This window comes from Pan troglodytes, chromosome 18, assembly GCF_028858775.2.
Source record: "Pan troglodytes isolate AG18354 chromosome 18, NHGRI_mPanTro3-v2.0_pri, whole genome shotgun sequence".
NCBI lineage: Eukaryota > Metazoa > Chordata > Mammalia > Primates > Hominidae > Pan > Pan troglodytes.
Genome location: NC_072416.2, coordinates 40,426,503 through 40,453,556, shown reverse-complemented (window position 1 = coordinate 40,453,556; position 27,054 = coordinate 40,426,503). Strand labels below are relative to the sequence as shown.

Here is a 27,054-nt window from a genome sequence, read left to right as displayed (position 1 = left end):
CCATCTCACACCAGTTAGAATGGCAATCATTAAAAAGTCAGGAAACAACAGGTGCTGGAGAGGATGTGGAGAAATAGCAACACTTTTACACTGTTGGTGGGACTGTAAACTAGTTCAACCATTGTGGAAGTCAGTGTGGCGATTCCTCAGGGATCTAGAACTAGAAATACCATTTGACCCAGCCATCCCATTACTGGGTATATACCCAAAGGACTATAAATCATGCTGCTATAAAGACACATGCACACGTATGTTTATTGCGGCACTATTCACAATAGCAAAGACTTGGAACCAACCCAAATGTCCAACAATGATAGACTGGATTAAGAAAATGTGGCACATATACACCATGGAATACTATGCAGCCATAAAAAATGATGAGTTCATGTCCTTTGTAGGGACATGGATGAAATTGGAAATCATCATTCTCAGTAAACTATCGCAAGAACAAAAAACCAAACGCCGCATATTCTCACTCATAGGTGGGAATTGAACAATGAGATCACATGGACACAGGAAGAGGAACATCACACTCTGGGGACTGTTGTGGGGTGGGGGGAGTGGGGAGGGATAGCACTGGGAGATATACCTAATGCTAGATGACAAGTTAGTGGGTGCAGCGCACCAGCATGGCACATGTATACATATGTAACTAACCTGCACAATGTGCACATGTACCCTAAAACTTAAAGTATAATAATAAAAGAAAAAAAAAACTTAAAAAAGTTTTTTTAAAACTTGAGTTGTTCAATAAAAAGTAAACTTCATAAATTCACATTTTAAAATAATTAGAACTACCTCATAGACGCACGGTACCTTCTAGGTTGCTAAAGCCCTCTTCGTGTCTCTGAGGCTGAAAAACACAGGAACCACTGCTTTAGGTGCCCTGTGAGACAGGCCCTGCTCACCACAGAAGCGCGAGCTCACACAGCTTCCTGGAAGGCAAACTTGAAGTACCAGAATCAAGTTCTTTCAAGTGCTAATGTTGGTGCTGGGTCCTAGTGTAAAGCCAATTTCCCTTATCATACAGTAACTGAGCACAAGTTCACCTACTGGTTTCAGCTGATTCAATGGGCAAATGTGACACGTCCGCATGTCAGAGAACTGCACGGTGATTTTGCCCTTTGGGGTGATGCCAGTCACGGTGCCTTCTCCAAACTCATCGTGCGCAATTTGGCCGCCCAGGCACAGGCGACCATCGATGCCTCCAATCACAGCCAGGACCGCCATGAGGCCCCCCACTTCAGGGTTCTCGGAGTCGGGGAAGTAGTCCTCTAACTGGGCCTAGTGCAGACCAAACAGTGAGCTCGACCAGGGACACTCACGGAGCTGCCCAATCCCTACAAGTTTACTGTTCAACTAAATTAATTCTGAGAACACAAACTCACCCCTTCAGAAGGCCTTCCCGCAAAGCTGTGGGTGATGGAGCGGAGCTGGGAGTTGATGTACTTGTTGATGAGCCCATTCCACTGAGTCAGGGAGTGCAGCGTGCACAGCAGTGCCACCACCTCCTCCGCGAGTGTGCTGCTATGGGTGGCAGTCAGCGAGGCCTGCGGGCGCACCCTGCGCCACCTCGGCATGGACTCTGAGGAGGAAACAAGGGGAGAAGCTGCTGCACTGCTCTTCACCAGGACACAGGGAAGGGAGACGGCCACCGACCTCTGAGTGATGGCACTGTGCCGCAATTCACCAGGGCACAGGGAAGGGAGACAGCCACCCACCTCTGAGTGATGGCACTGTGCCGCTCTTCACCAGGGCATGGGGAAGGGAGACGGCCACCCACCTCTGAGTGACGGCACTGTGCCGCTCTTCACCAGGGCACAGGGAAGGGAGACGGCCACCCACCTCTGAGTAACGGCACGTCAGAGGAGCAGTAGTGAGCAAGCTCCCCAAGAAGTCAAACAGCTTCTCCACCAGGCATTTCATGTCCCTCGCCCTTTCGGTCTTGTCCCATGACGGAAGGACTGCTTGCAACAAATGCACAGCTAAGATCTGATAAAAGAAAATTTAAAACGACAAGCATTAAAAATCTGATTAAGAAACTACAGATTGTTATTTTCTCTTTTCTTTTTTTTTTTTTTTTTTTTTTTTTTTTTTTTTTTTTTTGAGACAGAGTCTCGCACTGTCGCCCGGGCTGGAATGCAGTGGCACGGTCTCGGCTCACTACAACCTCCACCTCCCAGGTTCAAGCGATTCTCCTTGCCTTAGCTTCCTGAGTAGCTGGGATTACAGGCACCCACCACCAAGCCCGGCTCATTTTTCTTGGATTTTTTAGTAGAGACAGGATTTCACTATGTTGGCCAGGCTGGTCTCAAACTCCTGACCTCATGATCCACCTGCCTCAGCCTCCCAAAGTGCTGGGATTACAGGCATGAGCCACTGCGCCCAGCCTCTCTTTATTTTCTGTTCTCATAATGCAAATAATCGTGAAAATTTTGAGATTCGTTATTTTACAGCCAGGTAATTACACTCAAGTTGATTAGTGATTAGGATTGTCAGGGACTTTAGAAAAAAGCAACATTACAGATGCACGTGTTTAATTAAAAAAGAATTATTTTTAGTTTAATTCTTAAGACAATTATGCTACAAATTCTGTGAAGCAGATGAGTGAGTAGTTGCAGGATTTACCACTTAAAAGCAGGTAAACTAAAGGTTAGCAACTTACCAATTATCAAGGACCACTGCCCCTTGCCTCCAGAAAATCTACCCTGTTACTTCTAGACCCTTTCTGCACTCCTTACTGAATAAAGGCTCCTGACTCTAAGGGCAGGGAACTTCAGTACATGGATGCCTCTCTCAGGGAACTGGTTTTGCCTGGCAGCACATTACCTGCCTCTGCAGCGAGGCGACAGTGAAGGGTGCGTGCCCTTCCATGACCTTCATGAGCAGCGTGATCCACTGTGGGGAGCTGAGGGCGCCGCACACCTGCAGCGTGAGAGCGATGCTCCGCAAAAACCCCAGCATGCACCAGCTCTGGTGTTGCTCCCTGTACACCAGCCTGTTTGGAGAAGCTGCAGGAGGGAAAATAGACATGCTTGGTAACAAGTCCCTAAAGACAAATCCCTAAAGATAAATCCTTATTTTTTTATCAACTTATTTTATTTTCTACAATAAGCTCCTTTAAAATACATTGCAGTTTGTAAATTAATTCAAACTAATTCAAAGTGAGAAGTGCAAGAAGGCTTTTAAGGTAGTTCAAGAAACATTTCCGCATTTTTTTTTTTTTTTTTCAGAGATGGGCCCTTACTATGTTGCCCAGGCTGGTCTAAAACTCCTGGACTGAAGTGATTCTCCTGCCTTGCCCTGCCGAATAGCTAAGACTACAGGTATTTTTAAAACCTTCTAAGTATGTGTAGTAAAAGTAGTTAGGGAATTTTAGCTATGTATTGTTTCTAGGCAATAAGAAAATGATCTATAATTCAAATAGCAGTAATTTGCAACAGTGTATCTACTATATTTTTAATTTCGTGTTTTAAATATCTCCACAATCTTGCTTATATTTAATCTGCACCACTTAAATACTTTTTCTGCATTTTTAGTAGAGACAGTTTCCAATCCAAGTTTAATACATCTGCATTAACAAAATGAGTTTTTCACTAGGTTTACACCATTGGATTCTGGCACCAGTGGGCCCACCTCTGCTCCGCCTGGCTCCAGGACTCCACTACTCCCTGAATGGAGGCTGAGGCTTGGAGGCTGGGCCCCCCTAAGGGACCCCGCCCACAGCCCCACAGGACCTGCTTTCGCCTCCCACCTCCCCCCCGCCCACCTCCCCCGCCCTCAGCTATCCAAGCTTTTGAGGACACCTGCCTTCCTTCAACACACTCAAATGCGCTCACACACACACACTCTCACACCCTCATATGCATCCTCACACTCACACCCATACTGTTATTCAGACACACTCATGGGCACTCACACACCCACCCTCACACAGGTGCACTCACACCACTGTCGCAATCACTAACACACACACAATCCCAGTCACACGTATGCACACACAACCTAAGATGCAATCAGACACACACTCCTATGCACTCTCACATACACTTACCCCCCCACTGCATACAAAAACTCACATATGCACTCACACTCAACACTAGTCACAACCGATTCCTCACCCACTCACACCTTTACCCACTTTCTCACTTTACACTCACACCTACACTGTTACCTCCCACTGACACAAGCAAAATGCTCACATTCACTCACACGCCTTCACAATAACTTGTGAAGCACAATCACTTGTGCTCACAATAACAAGTGAGCACAATCACTTGTGCTCACACTGATACAAGGCACTCATACACATTTACACAAATGCTCACAATCGCACACTTACACTTGTGCTGTCACCCATACTTCCTCACACTCAAGCCTCACTGACTTATACTTCATCTCATTGGCACACCCAGTAATCCCCTCACACTCACACTCATGCCTCCCTCGTGCTCACCCTCACACACACACTGGCTCAATGCAGTGATGCTTTCACTCCCACTTCACCTGACTGTAGTCACCTGCCCACTCACATGCTCTCATGGACATACACACCACTCACATAAATGCATGCATACATACACCCACACAACCACATGCTACAAACACACTGTCACACTTGCAACACAAACGCTCAGCCACTTGCCCATCGACCGCTAACACACTCTCACCAATATGTGCGGATGCTCCAGCACACCACTAATACACGCATGTTCTCACACACACTGGAGCACTCCCACATACCCACCCACACTCACATGTGCTCACTCTCAGTTGCATGCACACTCACCCCACTCCCTCAGCTCACATTTCTCATACTTATTCTCCACACACACAAACACTTTATGGATTAAACTGTGCCTGTCCCCGAACTTCACATACATTCAGAACTCAGAATATGATCTTATTTAATGAGGTCTCTGTAGACGTCCTTAAGGTAAGAATTTAGGTGACATCATGTTGGATTAGAGTCAAAGAAGCTCAATGAAAGAGTCCTTTCAGAGACAGAAAAAGACATGCAGAACACAGGGGCAGGGGCCATGTGAAGACGCAGGCAGAGACTGGCACAATGCGTCCCCACACCAAGGAAGCCTGGAGCTCCCAGAAGCTGGATAAGGTAAGGAAGGACCTTCCCCTAGAGCCTGTGGAGGGAGCATGGCCCTGCCCGCACCTGGATTTGGGACTTCTGGTCTCTAGAACTCTGAGAGAACAAATTTGTTGTTTGAAGCCAGTGTTATGGGTTGAATTCAGAATTGCAAAATTCTTATGTTGAAGCCCTAACCCCTACCATACCTCGGCAGGTGACCTTGTTTGGAAATAGGGCTGCTGCAGATGTAATCAGTTTGATGAGTTTTAATGATGTCCTTATGAAAAGGGGAGATTTGGAGGTGACTCACACACAGGGAGAATGCCATGTGAAGATGATGGCAGAGATCAGGGTGACCCCTCTACAAGCCAAGGAACGCTAAAGAGACCAGCAAACTCCAGAAGCTGGGGCAGAGCCGTGAAGCAGCTTCTCCCTCACAGCCCCAGAAGGAACCACCCTTGATCTCAGTCTTCCAACCACCAGAATCATGAGAATTTCTACTGCGTAAGCCCCCAGGTTTGTAGTACTTTGTTACAGCAGCCACAGGAAATGAATCCACACACATCCACACCCACCCACATGCACACCCGCACACGACAAGCGTGCGGCCCCCAGCGCTGACTCCCTGGGCCCTCAGTCTCTCATTCCATGCGTGTCTTCTCCGTCGTTCTGCTTTCCACTAATATTTGCAGCAGTCCGCATAAAGTCTTGGTGGCTTCGCTCTGCATGATCTCAGCATGAACTCTGGCAGGCAGACAAAGAGTCTGCAGTAAGTTAATAGTGCTGGTAAACATCATTGTAGTGGGGTGAATGTTCCTTTCAGTTTGTTCAGCTTCTAAAAATAATAATCAAAATAACAAATTATATTGGCAGCCCCAGCCTCTTGGATGGTCTTACCAAGCCCAGCCATGTGAAGCTTCACATGTCTTTTAGGAACAGCTAAGAAATGTCATGAAACCTCCTCCCACAACCTGGATCTCCACAGATAGGATCTAGCTTTCTTGGTCCACCCCTAAATCCTCACCTCTGCTTCCCTAGAAGCAATAAAGTGCTGACTAACTCCACATTACTTGAAGAGTTCAGAGTCAGGGACCGCAGAGGAAAGGTAAAGGCAGGTGGCAGGTTGGGTGTGCTCAGGCGGGGGGTCTCACTGGAGGAGGAGGCAATGGACCGAGACCGCAGGGCAATTCCACCAGGCCTCAGCTCACTCGCTCAGATGCAGGCTCAGCACCAACCACATGAGACTCACTGGTGGTGCAGCTGCCCCAGCCTGGCCACCACATTCTCAAAGAGGGGCAGGTGCACACGTGAGAGGAAAATGCAGAAAGTCAGTTCCAGCCAGATCGCCGGATCCCACAGCCACTCCATGCACCTGCATCGGAGGTGCCTGGGAGCTTATTTAAATTGCAGGTTTCGAGGACAGAGACCCAGCCGCAGGTGCGTCCTGACATCCCATTCTAAGGCCCAGATGGCAGTGGTGGCAGCCAGCACCTGGACAGTTTGTGGGCTGCCTTGGACTAAAGGCCTTCCTGAGTCACCCACCAGAGTCGTCCTCTGTGTCCGAATCCTCTGCTGAGGGCTGTGCAGCGGCCGGCAGCTCTGCCAGCTTGAGGTCGTGTTTTCCTTCTTTTCCCATCCTGTAGGAGTTGGTGCTGCCCGTGCCCCACTGGACTCTTATCCACCCATCCTCTCCCAGCTCACCAATCACTCGGCCTAGGCCTGGAGGAGGCCCATCCTGACAAAGCCAAAGTAGAGATCAGTTAGGAGGGTGCGTGCCCTGCCCTGGTCCTTCCATGGCTCCCACCAGACCTCAGTTAGGAGGGTGCGTGCCCTGCCCTGGTCCTTCCATGGCTCCCAGCAGACCTCAGTTAGGAGGGTGCGTGCCCTGCCCTGGTCCTTCCATGGCTCCCAGCAGACCTCAGTTAGGAGGGTGCGTGCCCTGCCCTGGTCCTTCCATGGCTCCCACCAGACCTCAGTTAGGAGGGTGCGTGCCCTGCCCTGGTCCTTCCATGGCTCCCACCAGACCTCAGTTAGGAGGGTGCGTGCCCTGCCCTGGTCCTTCCATGGCTCCCACCAGACCTCAGTTAGGAGGGTGCGTGCCCTGCCCTGGTCCTTCCATGGCTCCCACCAGACCTCAGTTAGGAGGGTGCGTGCCCTGCCCTGGTCCTTCCATGGCTCCCACCAGACCTCAGTTAGGAGGGTGCGTGCCCTGCCCTGGTCCTTCCATGGCTCCCACCAGACCTCAGTTAGCAGGCTGCGTGCCCTGCCCTGGTCCTTCCATGGCTCACACCAGACCTCAGTTAGAAGGGTGCGTGCCCTGCCCTGGTCCTTCCATGGCTCCCACCAGACCTCAGTTAGAAGGGTGCGTGCCCTGCCCTGGTCCTTCCATGGCTCCCACCAGACCTCAGTTAGGAGGGTGCGTGCCCTGCCCTGGTCCTTCCATGGCTCCCACCAGACCTCAGTTAGAAGGGTGCGTGCTCTGTCCTGGTCCTTCCATGGCTCCCACCAGACCTCAGTTAGGAGGGTGCGTGCCCTGCCCTGGTCCTTCCATGGCTCCCACCAGACCTCAGTTAGGAGGGTGCATGCCCTGCCCTGGTCCTTCCATGGCTCCCACCAGACCTCAGTTAGAAGGGTGCGTGCTCTGTCCTGGTCCTTCCATGGCTCACACCAGACCTCAGTTAGGAGGGTGCATGCCCTGCCCTGGTCCTTCCATGGCTACCACCAGACCTGCCACACAGATGTCACCATATGCCACCCTGTCAGGGGCTGTCCCCAAACACAGATTTCACCTCTCCTACAAAATGTGTGCTTGCATAATTTTAAATTAAATGGCATAAAATAAACGTGCTCATGCTGCTTTACCAAGGAAGTAGGGGAAATCTCATCTCAATGAGGATCCTCTGAGTTCATGCACAGACAGGGCTTTGCAGCGAGTCCTGACCCCTCAATCCCTCACCGGCCTTGCAAGAGCAGAAACCTGAAACAAGTACCAGCACCTGCACATTCCCTTTTCTTCAGTTTCCTCCGGGCCCCAGGGGGAAGCTCTGTCTCTCACTTCTGTAGGAGAAAGCTGTTTCTAGGATGGATGCTGCTGTCTCCAGACACTGCTATTTCTAAGATGACTGTGACAAAGCCGGGGCTTATCAGCGTGGCTGAGAAAAGCTAGACAGACCATGGGAAGGTGAACACTGCCCTAACTTAGCTAGGGCTGTGGTAAGTGACTTCCACCTGGGGGCACCTGGCAGCAATTTAGAAGAGACCTGCGATGAGGGAAAATGGAGACATGGCCACAGGCCCATGAAGTATATCCCTAACTACTGGGTTCAGGGCACTTCGCAGCACGTGGCCATCAGCTCACAGGGGCAGAATCTGGGCTTCCTACCTCAGAGCCTTCACTACACCAACTTTCAGAATGGGATTTACTCTCTTGCTCACTTTCACTCTTGTTCCAGTGACCCATCAAACTGAGCCTCATGCCAGTGAGTTTCCTGAAAAGAGCTGCCTCTCTTTCCAGACTTGATTCTGCTCAGATGCCCTACTTATGATTCCCTATTTGTGTTCACTCCCTTCAGCAGCTCGGGAGCCAACACCTGTGTCATCTATCAACCGACACATCCTGGATTATTCCAATTTCCACCCATCAATATCGTACAGACCTGTGCAGAAGATAACTAATGTGTGGCTAATGTGTTCACATCAAATCTCTGAGTACCTGATCGCCCCATTTCCAGTCCACACCTCTCATGACCCTCGTTCCAATCTTCATCGTGGCAGCCAGTTCTGGCCCTGAAACAGGGAGATGCACAGGAGCCGTTTCCTTCCTTGTTGCTTCCAAAACTGTGGCAGAAGCACCTTGAGCAGAAGCATTCATATCTTCCTCAACATTGTCACAACTGGGGCCTGACAGAGCATCAAAAACAATAGCTGAGCCAACAAGTAGCTACAATGTCCCTTTAATACACACAAAACATTTAAAAAATACTAATGAAGATCATAATTTTGAAGAATCCATACTATAGGTTTATCAATATAATACAATGAATATTTTACTGATATACAATAAAAAGAAGATAAATGGAAGGACAAAATACATAAATATCCTAGGAAGATATAAAAGATATTAAAATGCTCAGTAAAGCTACTTTCTGTACTTCTAGGAATTACTCCCCCGTAAAAAGCAAAATAACTGAGTTAGAAAGATACTCATCACATTTTTTATTAATAGAAAAACAAAGATAACTACCTAAATATCTAACAGTGGGAAACTGACAAACTTTAATCATGGTTCTGTGCAGAAGACAGCTAACAGCTGGCCCGAGATACAACCTCAGACAGGATTGCTGCAGGCTAGCCCTCGGCTGGAGTGTGGATTTCAGGAGGGCTCCCCAATTCCCTAGGTGGTAGTTGTGGTTCGCTGTGCCTGAATTGACTGTACAAACAACGTGGTCTGTGCTGAAACCTGCTTTCCTTGTTCTGGAACTTGGTATGCACCAGGCAGGGGGTGCCCATGTGGTCAGCGCTGATGGAAACCCTGGCCTGGAGTCTCTACCCAGCTTCCCGGCAGACAGCACTTGACATGGCTTGGTGCTGGGGCAGTTATGCTCGTCCTGTGTGGATCCTGTGGAAGCTTGTACCTGCTTTCCTCTGGACTTTACACACATCCTTTTTCATGATTTTGCTCTGTGTCCCTTCACTGTAATAAACTATAGCCCTGAGTACAACTACATGCTGAGTCTTGTGAGTCCTCCTGGCCAACCATCAAACCTGGAGACCCCTGACAATTGGTGCCCTGGGTGGCTACAGAGTCATCCATAGCATGAAACAGAAGCTGAGCTGCTGTCACCTGAGAGAAGTAAAACTTACCAATGGATTTGAAAATAGGAGAGTTAACCCTAGGAGAGTAGGCTAGATTTTTAACCCCCCTTTTCTCACTTGCTAAACTGAGAGCGGGTAGGAGTGCGGTTCTGGTAACTCCCTTGATTTTAGTTTTCTCCTCCAGGTGGGAGGGGAAAAGATCCAAACGGTCCCAAAGGTGGGCTTGGGTGAACCAAAAAATGTAAAAAGTTTGTCTTTCTCTCTCTTCCAAGAGAGCAAAAAAAGATATTCAATTCCCAGGGCTGGAGCAAAACTTTAGATAAACTAGCGGGGGAAACAGCCTTTCCTTTAGCCTAGCCGCTACTTTAGGGCTCCCAGGAAGGGGCCCCAAGGAAGGGACAGGAGTTGCATTCCAGGTGGATCTCCCGGGATCCCCTGAGTAGCTATACTGTTAACTCTGTAAAGACTGAATTTATTGCTAAGGGCTTGAATAAATTTGCAACCAAAACTGGGGGAAATTTTTTATTTTACATAGCTTTATGTTTTGTGGCTGTTACATGTGGATGTATACATTAAGCTGGTATAAAATATTATATGCTTATAATTTCTTAAATGATAAGAAGGATACCCTGATCAGGGCAAGCTGCAAATATAGACGGATATTCATGAGACACAACTACCTTGCTTTTTGCAGCCAGTGGGCCAGATGAAATTTAAACACATGAATACTATCAACAGAACAAGTCCCCATACTTAATGATTTGTGCTGTGATTTTTACTTATTGGAACCTCTGGGGAAAAAGCAGACAACATAAAAAGGCCATTTCTCAATGGAGATATGCTTCTGTAATTTTTAAATGCAACTTTTGGTTGCTAATGAGGCCTCAAGAAGTCAGATATAACTCTTACTAGATGATTCTTTTCAGCTGTAATACACATATTAAAATATATATTTAACATAATACAACATATAAATATAATAAATTAAAAAATAATTATATACATATAGAGAGAGAGACAGACTGACAGACAGACAGATAGAAAGATTCCCCCCGCCCCCAAGACAGGATTTCACTCTGTCGCCCAGGCTGGAGCCCAGGCTGGAGTGCAGTGGCTTGATCTCCGCTCACTGCAACCTCTGCCTCCCTGGCTCAAGCAATCCTCCCACCTCAGCCTCCCAGGTAGCTGGGACCACAGGCACACACCACTATGCCCAGCTAATTTTCATATTTTTTATAGAGACAGGGTTTCGCTATGTTGCCCAAGTTGGTCTCAAACTCCTGAGCTCAAGCAATCCAGCTGCCTCAGCCTCCCAAAGTGCTAGGATTACAGCCTGGCCTGATACGTATTTTTGAATGGATTAATGTGAACTCTAAGACTGATGTGATTAAAAGAGCTTGGGAAAACCTTGCTTTTTCACTGTGACTTTGACAACTGGCCCTGCAGCATCTCAGTTTTAGCCAAAGAACACCACCATAAACCAATCAGATCTAATAGACATATACAGAACTTTTCACCAAAAAGAGCAGAATAAACATTATTCTCAAGTATACCACAGAACACTCTCTTAGACTGACCAGACCATATGTTAGGCCACAAAGTCTCAAATTTAAACAGACTAAAATCATACAAATTACCTTCTCCAACCAAAATGAAATGATGAGAAATTAATAACAAAAGGAAAAGTGGAAAATTCACAAGTATATGAAAATTAAACAACACACGGTAAACAATCAGTGGGTCAAAGAAGAAATCACAAGGGAAATTAGAAAATACTATGAGATGAATGAAAACACAACATACCAAAACTTCTGTGCTGTGCCAAAAGCAGGGCTAAGACGGGCAATTATACTATAAAAGTCTGCATTCACAGAAGATGATCTCAAATCAATAACTCTACATCTGGAAGAACTAAAAAAATAAGAACACAATAAAAACCAAAGTTAGGCCAGGTGTGGTGCCTCACACCTGTAATCCCAGCACTTTGGGAGGTTGAGGCAGGTGGATAACTTGAGCCAAGGAGGTTGAGGCTGCAGTAAGCCATGACTGCTCCACTGTACTTCGGCCTGAGGGACAAAGTAAGACCCTGTCTCAAAACAAAGACAAAAACAAAAACAAAAAAATACAAAGCAGAAAGAAGGAAACGATAGAGATTAGAGCAGCCATAAATTAAATAGGGAATATAAAAATAATCTACAAAACCAAAAGTTCGGTTTCTGGCAAGAATAAAAAATCTGATAAACTTTTGGCAAATTAAGAAAAAAAGAGGCCAGGCAAGGTGGCTCATGCCTGTAATCCCAGAACTTTGGGAAGCTGACGTGGGCAGATCATGAGGTCAAGAGATCGAGACCATCCTGGTCAACATGGTGAAACCCTATCTCCACTAAAAATACAAAAAAATTAGCCGGGCATGGTGGCGGGCGCCTGTAGTTCCAGCTACTCGGGAGGCTGAGGCAGGAGAATCACTTGAACCTGGGAGGCGGAGGTTGCAGTAAGCCGAGACTGTGCCACTGCACTCCAGCCTGGCAACAGAGTGAGACTCTGTCTCAAAAAAAAAAAAAAAGAAAAGAAAAAAAGAGAAAAGATGCAAATAACTAACATCAGAAATGTAAGTGGAGACAGTACTAGCAACATAAAAATAAAAAAGATTATAAAAGAACACTGTGAACAACTGTATGCCAACAAATAAAATAGCCTAGATAAAATGGACACATTCCTAGAAACATAAATTACCCAACCTGACTCAAAGAAGAAATAGAAAATCTGAATAGACCCATAACAAGTAAAGAGATTGAATCGGTAATTAAAAATCTTTCAGGCCGGGCGCGGTGGCTCACGCCTGTAATCCCAGCACTTTGGGAGGCCAAGGCGGGTGGATCACAAGGTCAGGAGATCGAGACCATCCTGGCCAACATGGTGAAACCCTGTCTCTACTAAAAATACAAAAAATTAGCCAGGCGTGGTGGCAGGCGCCTATAGTCCCAGCTACTCAGGAGGCTGAGGCAGGAGAATGGCGTGAACCTGGGAGGCGGAGCTTGTAGTGAGCCGAGATCGTGCCACTGCAGTCCAGCCTGGGCAACAGAGTGATACTCTGTCTCAAAAAAAAAAAAAAATCTTTCAACAAAGAAAAGCTTAGCTGGTTAACTCTTCCAAACATTTAAAGCAGAATTGACACCAATCCTCAAACTCTTCTAAAAACAGAATATATGGGAACACTACCTAGTTCATTCTATGAGGCCATTATTACCCTGATAACTGTAAAACAATAAAATATTGCTGAAAGAAATTAAAGACGACGGAAATAAATGGAAAGACATTCCACATTCAGAGAATGGATGTTAACATTGTTAAGATGGCACTATTCCCCAGAACAATCTACAGATTCAATCCCTAGCAAAAATCCCAATGGTCTTTTTTGCAGATATGGAAAAGCCAGCCTTGAAGTTCATATGAAAATTCAACGGAACCAAAGCAGCCAAAATAATCTTGAGAAAGAAGACACACTTCTCAATTTTAAAACAGTACAAAACTACAATGTTCAAAACAGTGTGGTACCTGCATAATTATCAACATATAGAATGTAATAATGTAATTGAGAGTCCAGAAATAAACCTAAATATCTACAGCCAACTGATCTTTGCCAAGGGTACCAAGAACTTCAGGGAAAGAATAGTCCTCAACAAGTGGTATTGAAACAATCAGATAATCAAAAGAAAAAGGCTGGACTCTTACCACACACTGTGTAAAAGAAATTACCTAAAAATGGACCAAAGATCTAAATATAAGAGCTAAAACTATAAAACTTACAGAAGAAAACATGAGATGAGGATAATCTTCATCAGTCTTGTATTTGGAAATGGCTTTTTGGATATGATATCAAAAGCATAGATGACAAAAGAGAAACAGATAAACTGAACTTCATCAAAATAAAAAACTTCTCTATGAAAGGAAATACAATCCAGAGAACAGGAGAAAATACCCACAAATGATATATCTGATAAAGGTCTACAGATCTGTGAAGGTCTAGTATACACGAAATTTTTAAAGAGTCTGAGGACTGGTGTTAATTCTTCTTTAAATGTTTGGTACACTTACATAGTGCATTTACCGGTACAACAACAAGATGACGACAAATAACCCTATTTAAAAAGGAGAAAGGGGCTGGGCGCAGTGGCTCACGCCTGTTATCCCAGCACTTTGGGAGGCCAAGGCAGGCAGATCACCTGAGGTCACGAGTTCCAGACCAGCCTGGCCAACATGGCAAAGCCCCATCTCTACTAAAAATACAAAAATTAGCCAGGTGTGGTGGTGTGTGACTGTAATCCCAGCTACTCGGGAGGCTGAGGCACGAGAAGTGCTTGAACCCGGGAGGCAGAGGTTGCAGTGAGCCGAGATTGTGCCACTGCGCTCCAGCCTGAGTAACAGAGTGAGATTCCGTCTCAAAAAAATAAAATAAAAAATAAAGAGAAAGGGACTTGAATAGACATTTCTCCAAAGAAGATATACAAATGGCCAACAAGCACAAACATGTAAAGCAGCTCAATGCCATTCATCATTAGTGAAATGCAAATCAAAATCACAATGAGATAGCACTTCACACCCACTAGGATGGCCTTAATCCAAAAAAAAAAAGAAAACCACAAAAAATAGTGTTGGCAGGGAAGTAGAGAAACTGGAACCCTGGAATCCTGCCCCCTGGTGGTGGGAATGTAAAAATGATATGGCACTGTGGAAAAGTTTGGTAGTTTCTTAGTAAGTTACACATAGTTGTACCATATGACCCTGTAATTCCAGTCCTAGGTGTATAATCAAAAGAACTAGAAACAAGTGTTCAAACAAGTATTTGTATATAAATGTTGCTAGCAGCACTATTCACAAAAGTCAAAAGGCAAAACCAACCCACATGTCCATCAACAGATAAATGAATAAACAAAATGTTATATATTCATACAATGGAAATCTTTTTCAGCCATAAAAATAAAGTACTGATATATACCAAATGAAATAACCCAGACACAAAGGCCACAAATGGTATGATTCCATTTATATGAAATATCCAGGATATGCAAATCCATAGACAGAGAAAGCAGATTTGTGACTACCAGGGGCTGGAGAGCAGGGGAGTCAGGACTGATGGCTAAATGGGGTGCATTTATAGTGATGAAAAAGTTCTACAACTAGACAGTGGTGATGACTCTAGAAAACTGTGAATGTATTTAATACCGCTGAATTGTGACGTTAAAATGCTACACTTTCTGCTATTTGTGTCTTACCATAATTTACAAAAAGCTTTAAAAAAAAAAGAAATCAAAGCAAAATCTTGACGTTTACCCAAAGGCTCTCAAGCCGGTGCAGACCTACCAATCAGGCACAGTGCCGTCTGAGTGAGGGCCAGCGTGCCGGAATTGAGCAGGAGGTCGAGGTTGTTTGTGCTGTGCTGCAGGGTGAGCATGCTGAGCATCATCAGGAGGAAGCAGGCTTGCAGGATGCTCCCCAGGCTCGGTCCCAATGGGTTCTCACTGGTGATGGTCTGCAGGGGAACCGGCTGGACACCTAATAAGCATTGATACCCACTTACATTTCTTGTGATGGATACAAGAATAAACATAACGCAGAAAGCACGGGCTATTACTTTAAACATCTGACTAATAAGCATTGACACCCACTGACATTTCTTGTGCGTGGATACAAGAATAAAAGTAACACAGAAAGCACGGCAATTACTCTAAACATCTGACTATTTTTCAGTGGTTTCCACAGAGTGGGCAGCTCTGTCAGGCTGCACGATGGGCCTACCCCCTGTATTCTATGCACAGGTCGTTCCATCTGTCTACAGGACTTAGCATGTTGCTCTCTGAATACACTGGTGCCCTATTCCATTCCTTCCATTTCAAATATAAAAGTTATGTCTCACTTTTCCTCCACAAAACCAATCCAATCAACTCTCTGTAGATGCTCAAACTATCCAGGAAATAAATATTAATATAGGACACAGACACTTAGGATATGTGGTGATACACATATAAATGTCAAAATGTCAAAATGTTATACTAGAGTACTTCAACATTGTATCTCCTGCTAAATTTTAAAGTTTTGTTTAAAATCTGAGAAAGTTGACAGCAGCATAGATTATACAAGTACAAAGTACAAACTTATTAAAGTCTTCTCAAAAGCAAAAATTGGCATTTGCAAGTTTCCACAACACATAATTAAAGGCAAACTATAAAATAACATTGATGCAATTGTTGACTCACCAAGCTCTTTAAATTTGGCACTGGCATCCATCAGAACATTTCGAATGTTCTGAACCATCCAAGCATACAGCCTGCCAAAGGTGACTTCCAGCACCATCCGATTAAAAGGTGGGATCAAATCAACATCCTTTAAACAATCAGTAAGAGGTTCCCTTTCAAATAAAGATAAAGAATTTGACTCGGGACACTGCCAGACTTCTAACTGTTACAGAACAACATTCTGTTGCCATAGCTTCCTTAGTTAAGAAAAAAATATGCTAACGTTTTACCCTATATCGATTCCTTCAGGAATAAGTCTTTGCCGTCCACAAAACATCGCTTACTGCACAGATGGAAGTAAGAAATTCTTGCTCGCCAGATACAATTTTAAAATTGTATCTATCCCTTCCAGGTGAACCTCTGCTCTCTCCAACTGCAAAATATCAATGCATATACAGTTAAGTGTTATGTATATTACCCACTGCAGAGAAGCATTTCTCATCAAATGTTATCTGTTTTAGTAGGCACTATCTCATTTTTTCCACATCCACTGGCTCTTCTTTAAAGGGCAAATTCAGCAATTGTACTGAGGAGTGGAGACTGCGGATAAAGATCCTGAACATTCTGTTTCAACCACTTGTATTTGTGAACCCCTGTAACAGTACTCAACAGCGGCTGCCATTTGTCCTAACAAAGGAAAACAATTTTCATCATTAGTCTACCCTATTTAATATTAAACTGTGCTCTAAAAGTTATTCAAGTAAAATATAAATAATGCTCATAGGTTTAAATTGGTTAAAATATGTTAAATTTAGTAATTAATACATGGTTTTAAAACTATGCTATAAATATAAGTGAACTTATCTCTATACTAATATATGTTGGAACAGGCTAGCTTGGCATACGAAGTTAAGTTATGGTTCATATTAATAGCCACAGGGCCCAGCACTGTTTCTGGAACAAAGAATATATTTAAGGAATGAATGGTGAATAATTAATGATACAATCTAGTACCAAAAATAAAAGGAAACCCTTCTCCAGCTACAGCTCTGACCAGGACATCATAAGTCAAGTTAATGAAGCATCACTGGGGCCGTATTTCTAACAACCGCCCGTCCCTCCCTCCGGATGCTCAGGTACAGAGGTACAAGACTGTGGATTCCTTTGCTACATGCTATGATTCTATTCAGCTAACCTCAGAATCACAGAAAACACTGCAACTTGGGTGATTTAATTGCAATGGGTCTCTTGTCCACATTTATTGGACTATGAGGCAAAATGCAGGCTTCTTCTAAATCACTGTCTTCATTTCCAATTTTTTCTTCATCAGCCGTAGATTCTGGCTTCTTAGGAATTGTGTTTTAAAACATCATTCACTATAAAAAATCATACACTTAAATATTAATTTTAAATTAAGAAATACTTAGACTTACATGAAAGACAAATATTTCATTCAAATAAACATCTGAACATTATAAATTGCAATGCTCAAACAACAAGAGTGAAATGATCACCATGGCAGAACAAAAAGACAAAGTGAGAGTGCGACAAGGGGAGAAGCCCCGAAGTAGGGGAAGCCCAGCAGCCAGCAAGCTCTTCCTCAAGTGCCAGAGAGTGAACATTTGAGTCTTTCAGGCCACCCAGTCTGTTGGAAATACTCAACTCTGCTGCTGTAGCACAAAAAGTAACCACAGATAAAGCAACAGGTGTGGCTGTGCTCCCGTAAAACTTTATGGTGCTACAATTTTAGCTTCATGTAATTTTCATGTGTCAAAAATAATATACTTCTTTTAATTTTTAAAAAACAATTTCAAACTGCAGAAAAAAAAAAAAAGGTCTTAGTCCACGGGCAGCACAAAGCAAGCAAGAGGTGGAATTTGGCCCACAGTTCCTGGCTTGTCCACCATGGTCCAGTTCAGTGGTTCTGTTAGTGTGTAACTGAATTAATTGAATTCATTGTGATATGTGGAATTTCCTCCCTATATTTTATCTCTTTTAAAATTTTTGGTCTAAATCTTCTCAGCATATAATATAAAAAATAAGCAACATGATAATACACCTGGGCAGTAAAGAGCTAACATAGCAGGCCGGGGTTGCTCAAACACTGCAAATTCCCAAGGAAGGTCTGTCCCTTCAGGATTGGTCCTTCTTCTAGGAGCTGAGTTCTGAGGCCTTGGAACATCCTGCCTGATAAGTTTTTTGGTATACCTGACACCCAGGACCTTGTGGCAGTGGTCTGGCCAGGCAGTTTATGCTAATGATGTGACTTGCGAGGGACCACTTGTTTTTGCACTGGGGCACTGGAGTGTAAGTAATTGAGGTCAGTCACATGGGCACTGCCTGCGTATGTGACTGGCCCCCAACAAAATCTCTAGACTCGAGGTTCAGGTGCGCTGGCCTGGTTAACAATCCTTCACACATGATGTGACCCACTGTTGCTGGGAGAGCTAAGCACATCCACGTGACGCCACTAGGGAGAGACACCAAAGCTTGTGCCTAGTTTCCTCTGGACTTCCCTCCATGCACCCTTCCCTTTGCTAATTTTAATCTGTATCCTTTTTGCGGTAAAAATAAAAAAAAAAAAAAAACACAGCTGTGAGTATAACAGCTCTTCTGAGTCCTTTTGGTGAGTCATCAAGCCTGAGAGAAGGCTTGGCGATCCCTGACACAGCAACAGGAATATTAATCACTTAATCTTTTTAAGTTACTTAATTTCCAAAAAAAAAAAAAAAGAAAACCAGCTTGAAACAACACACAATAAATCTATAAACCCACAAGAAACTCTAAAAGTGACAGTGTGGGCTCAGAACCCACGGATATGAAATGGCAAATGGTGGAGTCTCTCTCCCTCATGCTGAGGCAGGCTTGTCTCCTGGGCCCGGGCTGAGTTCCTGCATGCCTGGGTTAAAGGAATTGCAGCAGTGTGACTGCTGTGACTTCCTGATCCAGAGCACCCATCGGATTCCGACAGGCTGTTATGGTGTAGGGTTTGTTCAGGAACAATCAAATTAGGATGGCTTCTAAAACGCTTTAGTCTTTCATAAGCTTATTGTTCAAAATGCCCATCAGAAACTGAGTAATGAATACTGTTCAATAAGCAGGTTTGTGAGTAAATCAGTATAAGTCATAAGAACATGATCAGAGGCCAGGCGGGGTGGCTCATGCCTGTAATCCCAGCACTTTGGGAGGCCGAGGCAGGCAGATAACAAGGCCAGGAGATCGAGATCATCCTGGCCAACATGGTGAAACTCCGTCTCTACTAAAATACAAAAATTAGTCAGGCGTGGTGGCGCATGCCTGTAATCCCAGCTACTTGGAAGGCTGAGGCAGGGGAATCATTTGAACCTGGGAGGCGGAGGTTGCAGTGAGCTGAGATTGTACCACTGCACTCCAGCCTGGCGACAGAGCAAGACCCCGTCTCAAAGAAAAAAAAAAGGATATAATCAGAAATTTCTGTAGTTTATTTATAATCACAAGTGACTAAATTCTAAACTATTTTATAATTTCTAAGCATTTTTATTCATATTTGGATTTAATGCAAAAAGACTTTTCTGTACTCTTACACAGCTACTTCCAGGAAAATGTCAGTAACTCTTTCAGCTTCCCTTTATAATTCTCCATGTATCAGAATACTCAATATTTCCAAACAAAAAACATTTCTTTAGAAGAATGGCAATAAGTTTAAATGTTCCCATTATATCTCATTACCAGGATAACTAATAAAATAAAAATACGTCCTTGTTCCCATCAATTTAGCAAAGATTATTTACGTTTTCAACATCAATTTACTAGTAATCAAATCATACCACACTCAATTCCTAAACTGCCTCATTGTCTGATCGGTTGAAAAAATAAGCAAGATTTCCGTATTTAATCATAACTATACATAAAAATGATGGCAGCAGGTAGAAATGTCACATGGAATCAACAGTAGAGAAACTTCACTCTGAAATCACAGGTCCAGCGAGGCAGGGTGAAGCACATGCTTTAATAGTATCTTCTGTCCTTTTACATTCTTACTTCTCTTTTTCCTCCGTTCCCGAATTATCTTCTGAGCTATCCTCCTCCAACGGGGCAAAGAACTTAACAATTTAAACTTAGAGATTATAGAGAGGTCATTACAAACAGCAGGTCTCAATTCATTAAAGAGGAATCTCAAACGTTGGATGACAGGAGTGCAGACCTCCTTGTAAGAACGGCCCTGTTCTTGTTGAGTCTGCAAAGTTAACCAGGAAAAGACAACTTTAACAACAAATATTTCTGCAACTGTCTGCAAAGCACAGAATAAAAAGAATTAAAATATATCACCTTAATGAGCAAACATTTTGCTTGGTAGACAACTCTACAAACATCCACCACTGACTTAGGCAACGTTCTGTGCTTTATTTGCTCAGTATCAAGTGCACCTGCATGAACTAAAGATAATGCCACATGACCTGCAAAAAGACATTTAAAAGAAGGACAGGGAAGGGATGAATATGTACCACAGGTTAGTCGAGGAATCTGCAGTCTAGCTAAAGTACACAGATATTGAGCTCCTTACCTAAATCTTCATGTTTTAAGAAGCAACATAACAGCAAGCGACCGACCTCTTCCACGGGGTGCTCGGGGGGAAACATGATCGGTGTGGTCAAATGGCACTGCCTACAGTACCTTTCTATTTGACACAAAAAGTCCTGCAACAGAAACAGCTGGAGGTAACTTCAGGGCCACCCAGTGAGTCTTCACAAATCTTAAACATGCCACAGCTTCTGATGCACTTGCAATCAGTAATGCTTCTGAAGCCTTGCTAGCATGTTAACACAATCAGGTTCTCACCTCAAAACCCTCCAAATAATACATGAAACAAAGTCTGTGCTATGTTAACCAAAGAGCACATAAGTATTCCTATGTCAAAGTCCTCAGATAAACAGAGCACTGAGGTGGCAGTGGGGGCAGGCCTAGCTCACCTTCACGTTGTGATCCTGAATGTTACTGTCTGCAATGGCTTGCAGAAATGCCTGAGAATGGTCCCCCAGGGCCCGTCTGTGGGAGCAGTCGCGATTTGCTGGCAGGTGTGCCCACTGGGAGCCGCAGTGGTCCTCATCTTTCTCCTCGTTGTAGCTGTAGTGGATCTGGCTGGTCTGCAGCCTCCAGAGAAGATGGATGACTGAAGCCATTCTAGAAAATGCACACGCAAACATGAAAGAGAAACTCAAGTGCACAACTCAAAATAAATACTAAAAAAAAAAAAAGATGCTCAACTGAACACTCAATTTAGAAGGTAAAATTCAGCATCATTCATATGAAAGAGCTCCACCTAACATGTTTACACAGGTTGACTTGTAATTCCTCTATCTACGTGAATACACTTTCTGGTGATTCCACACACCTCAGGCACGGCATCAGAACTCAGGATTGTAGTTCCAGTCCAACATTCTCTGGATACCTGTGCTCTGCCTGCAGCTGCCTGGTTCCACAGATACCGTGTGAAGACTGAGTTGCACATTCTAACAAGGAAGGCAGCAAAGGGCACCGCTGACACAACTAATCACAGGATTTCAAGTCCAAAACTGTGCAACGGATGACTATGGGGGTACCAGGGAGACTGGAAGACAGACCACCGCTATTCTGAGGGTCAGTAAGGGACTTGTGGAAGCAACAACTGAGCTAAGATGAGGAATAAGACCCAGACGCTGAGTATCCAGGCAGGGAACAGCATATCTGAAGGGCTTCTACAAAGAATTACAACCTCAGGGTAGGCTATGTATTCCTAGAGCACTTATAAAGGAATGAAAAGGAGAAAATATTTAACAAACACATAATCTTTAATGAAGGATAGATCCTTGGAGACGGGAGGGCCGATTGACTGGAAAGGAGACCTGTGCATGGTGCAAGGCATGGGATCAGCCACTGCAAATGTTAATTACAACTGCTTATGGTCACTTGAGGGAGCGGCACATACACACAAAATTAGGATATGCACCACTACAGATCTCTATTAACGATCTGTGTTATCAAATACTGCTCCAAATCCAAGCAATCAAAGCGGGGATGCACTTAGTGTTCTTTTACTGGACATTTAGATTTTAGAGCACTCAAGAGCATTACCCAACCCACCACATTCATTCTTCTGAAACACTAATCCAATGCCAACTCTCTCTGGCCCCCTTTCTTTAAGCACAGGACAGCCCCTCCTTACTGCTCCAAAATAAGCCTCTGATCCTCCTGTGGCTCGGACCCACCTGCCAGGGCTCATGGTACCCTCTGCTCTGGAGCTCGCCAGCCCTGCCCTCCTTGTCAATTTAAACAAAGCCCATCTTCTGGCAAGCAATGAGCCTTGAGGAGGAGGGAGGGAAGCAGACACCTCAGAGGGCACCACAGGCAGTCCAGCACCCAGCACTGCACAAAGGTCCACCCAACGGGGGGCTGTGTGGACACCAAGATCCTCCTTTCCCGCAAGCCTCTCCCACACCCACTCTCGCAAGCAGCAGGAAAGCCCTGCTCCTCTCAGCATTGCCCTTGACACTCCTGTGTTTTCTGCCCAGAATGCTCCCTCACGCAATTTCAGGACTGCTGCCAGTGTGAAGCCTTTCTTCTCCCAGAACCACGTATGAACGTCTCCATTTCACCATTCACCACCTTGTAACGTGACCTGCTTAGAATGCTGGCTCATCAACAAGCAGCAGCTGAAAGCAGAGGCGTGTCCTATCCATCACTGCATCCTGAACACCTCGCATGGTAATGGCACCAGGCAACTGCTCAACAGAAGCTGCTCACACGGATGGACAGATAGACAGATGGGAAATGCACGACTACATGAAGGAAAATGTAAACCCATCTTAGGAGACAGGAAAAAGCTTATTATTTTAGGTGGTTACAAAGGCTGCCATCCTGAAATATAACTGACTTGAGCCTGGTCTGGTAAAAACGCAGTCCTCAAATAGAACGCTGTTCCCTGAGAGAACAGCTGATCCACATTCTGTGCAATTTCTGGGCATGCGGGGAGACAAAAGCCATGCTGGGCCCATCAGGCAGAGGCTGCAATACGTGAGACCACCGCAGGGTAGATGGGTAGACACTCCTGCACACTTTTTAGCTTCCTCTGCAGCAACAGACCATGAGGGCAAATGACAGCCACTCACAGCTGTTTCTACCTGATTGAGTCTCACTATCCTTATTATTTTTTGTATCATCATCAACTGTGTTGAATCCTCTTTTTTTTTGAGATGGAGTCTCGCTCTTGTCACCCAGACTGGAGCGCAGTGGTGCGATCTTGGCTCACTGCAACCTCTGTCTCCTGGGTTCAAGCAATTCTCCTACCTCAGCCTCCCGAGTAACCGGGATTACAAGCACCTGTCACCACGCCCAGCTAATTTTTGCATTTTTAGTAGACATGGGGTTTCACCACATTGGCCAGGCTGGTCTCGAACTCCTGACCTCAGGTGATCCACCCGCCTGACCTCAGGTGATCCACCCGCCTCAGCCTCCCAAAGTGCTGGGATTACAGGCATGAGCCACCGCCTGGCCATCTCCTACTTTTTTAAAGAAAGAGTCTTGCTCTGTCACCCAGGCTGGAGTGCAGTGGTATGATCATGACTCACTGCAACCTCAACCTCCCAGGCTCAAGCGATCCTCCTACCTCAGGCTCCTGAGTATCTGGGACTACAAGTACATGCCACCATGCCTGGCTAATTTTTGTGTTTTTTGTAGAGATGGGGTTTTGCCACGTTGCCCAGGCTGGTCTCAAACTCTTGACCTCAAGCAATCCACATGCCTCAACCTCCCAAAGTGCTGGGATCACAGGCATGAACCACTGTGCCTGGCCCTCTCCCACTCTTAATGGCACTTACAGTTCAAAAAAAATAATCTGCTAATCAGCAAAAAGCAAAGATTTTCTTACTGGCACATTCAATCTCAACAGGAGACAGCAGTGTGCTCATTGCTAAATAGGAAGTGTGTAATCCGAGAAGCAGGCCCAGATTCCTCTCTGTGTCTATCAGAGGTGAAGAGAGACTTCCAAGATCTGGTATGGTGACAACTTCTTGGTCAGGCTGGAAAAATAAACTTCATCATCAATCTGAGGAAACAGAATTAATTAAAAACATAGAACCGAAAGGACAGTTCTGTCCTGCAGCTGTACCGCCATGTGAGCCCAGGGGTGCCCTGGGTGTTCTGCCCCTCCATCCTGTAATGAGTTGATGCTGCTGTGCCCAAGTAACAGCAGATACCACATAAACCCACATGCCCTATAAAGCTGGCAGCAACCGTACACGTAGAAAAACTAAAGCACAGATACATGATTTGGCTAGAATATTCCTTAGGAATCAGTTTCCAAAGTGACTGTACACCATGCTTCAGAAAGTATAATGAATTGTTACATGCATAAAGAACCCACTGGGCAACAAAACTATGACAAGTATTCGATGACAAGTATTAGTGGACTGTGACCACACAGGTAGAGGAAATGAAATTTATTCTAACAAAAATCAAACTCTGAAAAAAGCAAGAGTTCAACTTCTCCAGTCACAGAAGATATTTACAGCAAAGTTAATTCTCCCCTTCATAAAATGCTTTAAGCCCTGCCCTAATGGCATTTAATACATTTTATTACTTGTGGATAGCTGGAAAGCTAATCCCAGTATATAAATTCTATGTGTTCGTGAATACATAGGAAGGGCATATTTCTATTGTAAAGAATTACACTTCTACATAGTTCTTCCCAAAAAATACATACCTCAAGATAATAAGCCATTCCAAATTTCTACATAAGACCAAAGTTTAACCTCTTTTCTTGTGGAACACTGCCTATATTTCTCACAAATTGATCATTTAAGAAACAATCTTTCAAGACCAGTACATCACAGATCCTAACACGAATAAATGTAAATTCATTTATGACAAAACTTCTAAAGGATCTTTATATTATCCCTAATGCCCCCCACGAGACCCAGATATCAGTACTTCTAGATCCAAATATTCCTATCACAAACACACAGAGGGTATCCCCTGCCATCCTCTGCATCACTCAAGGCATACAGCCTCACCTCCAAATATTGGCCAACACAAAATGCGTGCATGGATTCCCAGGTGACTTCAAACTCGAAAGCAGCTTCCAAAGCTACCACTGGGTTTTCCCCTGCAAACTGAGCTGAAAGAAAAAGGGAAAAAGCAACAGGAGTTCAATTCAGCTTGCCTGAAGAGCTATAGGAGAAACAGTGAGTAGGAAATAAGTTAGGCGCTTAACTCAAAAGTGAGGGTTACCAGAGTATAATGACCTCCTACTGTCTCCCAGGGTTGCCTGAGCCGACTCAGAACTTGAAATGAGTTCCAAGTATTAAAACAAAAAATGCATAATGAAAGGAAATTCTTCAAATGTGCTGAATTTGTTGATAAGACAGACACCAAAGCCACAGATACATTAAAATATGCGGGGGCTGGCACAAAACTAAAGAAATCATTTATAAGCCAAATACTCTGCTTAAAATGATATAGGCTGTAACTTTTAACCAGGAAATAAGAAGGGTAATCTTACCAAGAATACTATTTCCTGTTAACGACTGTGTCTGGAAGTCCTTTATATCATACACTTTCTCATCAATCACAGTCCAGAAGCCTCCATCTTTATTATGGTTCTCCAAATCAGCTTTGTGTATAAGTGTCACTTCCTCATTATTTCTACAGTTCTGACCTGTAAAAAATGACTCTGTGTATACAGAAACCAGAATCAGTCCATCGATCAATCAACAGGTAAAATGAAAAGAACAAACTGTGTGAAAGAACTACAAGCAGAAATAAACAAATCCACAATCACAATGGGAGAAATACATACCTAGCTCTGAAACTAATACCACACATACAAATTCTATTAAATATAGAATGCTTTAAAAAAAATCTAGGCAGCATGAATATCAAATCAGGCCATGCCAGGCCATAGAGCAAATCTCAACAGATTTCAAAGAAATAAAGTTACACAGCATGTGTGCTGACTACAATGCAGTTAAATTGGAAATAGGTTTTCAAAAGTTCATTCAAAATAAAATAAAAATGACTCTGTCTATACAGAAAATGAAAATATTCATCCACATATTTGAAAATTACAAAATACACTTATAAGTAACCCAAAATTCTAAGAAAAAATGACTATGAAAATTAGAAAATGAGTTCAATTAATAATCAAAATACTGCAGATCAAAATTGGTGACATACAACTAAATGCATGCTTGAGGGCATTTACGCCTTTAAATGTGTATATTAGGGGGAAAAAGCTAAAAAAGAAAAGAAACACCAAATCAATAGAAGTCTATTAATTCATAAAAATACTCAAAAAAAGAAAACCTGAGTGGTGGTCACCTATGCAAGTGCTAGGATACCAACTCAATATTATGAAAAATAGTTAAAGGGAGGTGGCAGTTCAAGAAGTCAAGCTTAGATTATGTCCTTCCTGTACAAATTGTACCTCCTGCTAACCAGACAGCAGAGGGCAAGGTTGGTAGGGGATTTTATAGAGGACACGCAACACATGAATTCCCTGGTCTAGCTTCACAGAACTAAAGCGGGGAGCCACTGAGCATTACAGGCCTCCTGAGCCAACAGAAAGCATGCAGCATGACTCCAGACATAACACCACCCCAACGAGACTGAATTCAAATCCAACCAAACCTCTAGATCTAACCAGCAGATTAATGTAACTAACAGAAGAACATGTTGGTCTAGAATAAGAGAATGCAATCAACCAAGTTCAGAAAATGTGAAGTTCTCCAAAATAACCAACTTGCTTCTTTGAAAAAGAAAATGGTATGATCAGAGACAGGGAGAGGAGGGCCTGGAGCCATGTTGTTTGGGGAAAGAGACTAGAAGCATATGTCAACCAATGCCAATACACAGAACATATTCAGGTCCTAATTCAAAATTACCACCTAAAAAAGGCATTTTTGAGAT

The 27,054-nt window shown here is 44.1% G+C and overlaps 1 pseudogene; it reads right to left on the bottom strand.

The window, feature by feature from the left end:
* Positions 1-895: 895 nt before the first annotated feature.
* On the bottom strand, positions 896-25,815 carry LOC107973098 (putative HERC2-like protein 3; annotated as a pseudogene).
* Positions 25,816-27,054: the final 1,239 nt, after the last annotated feature.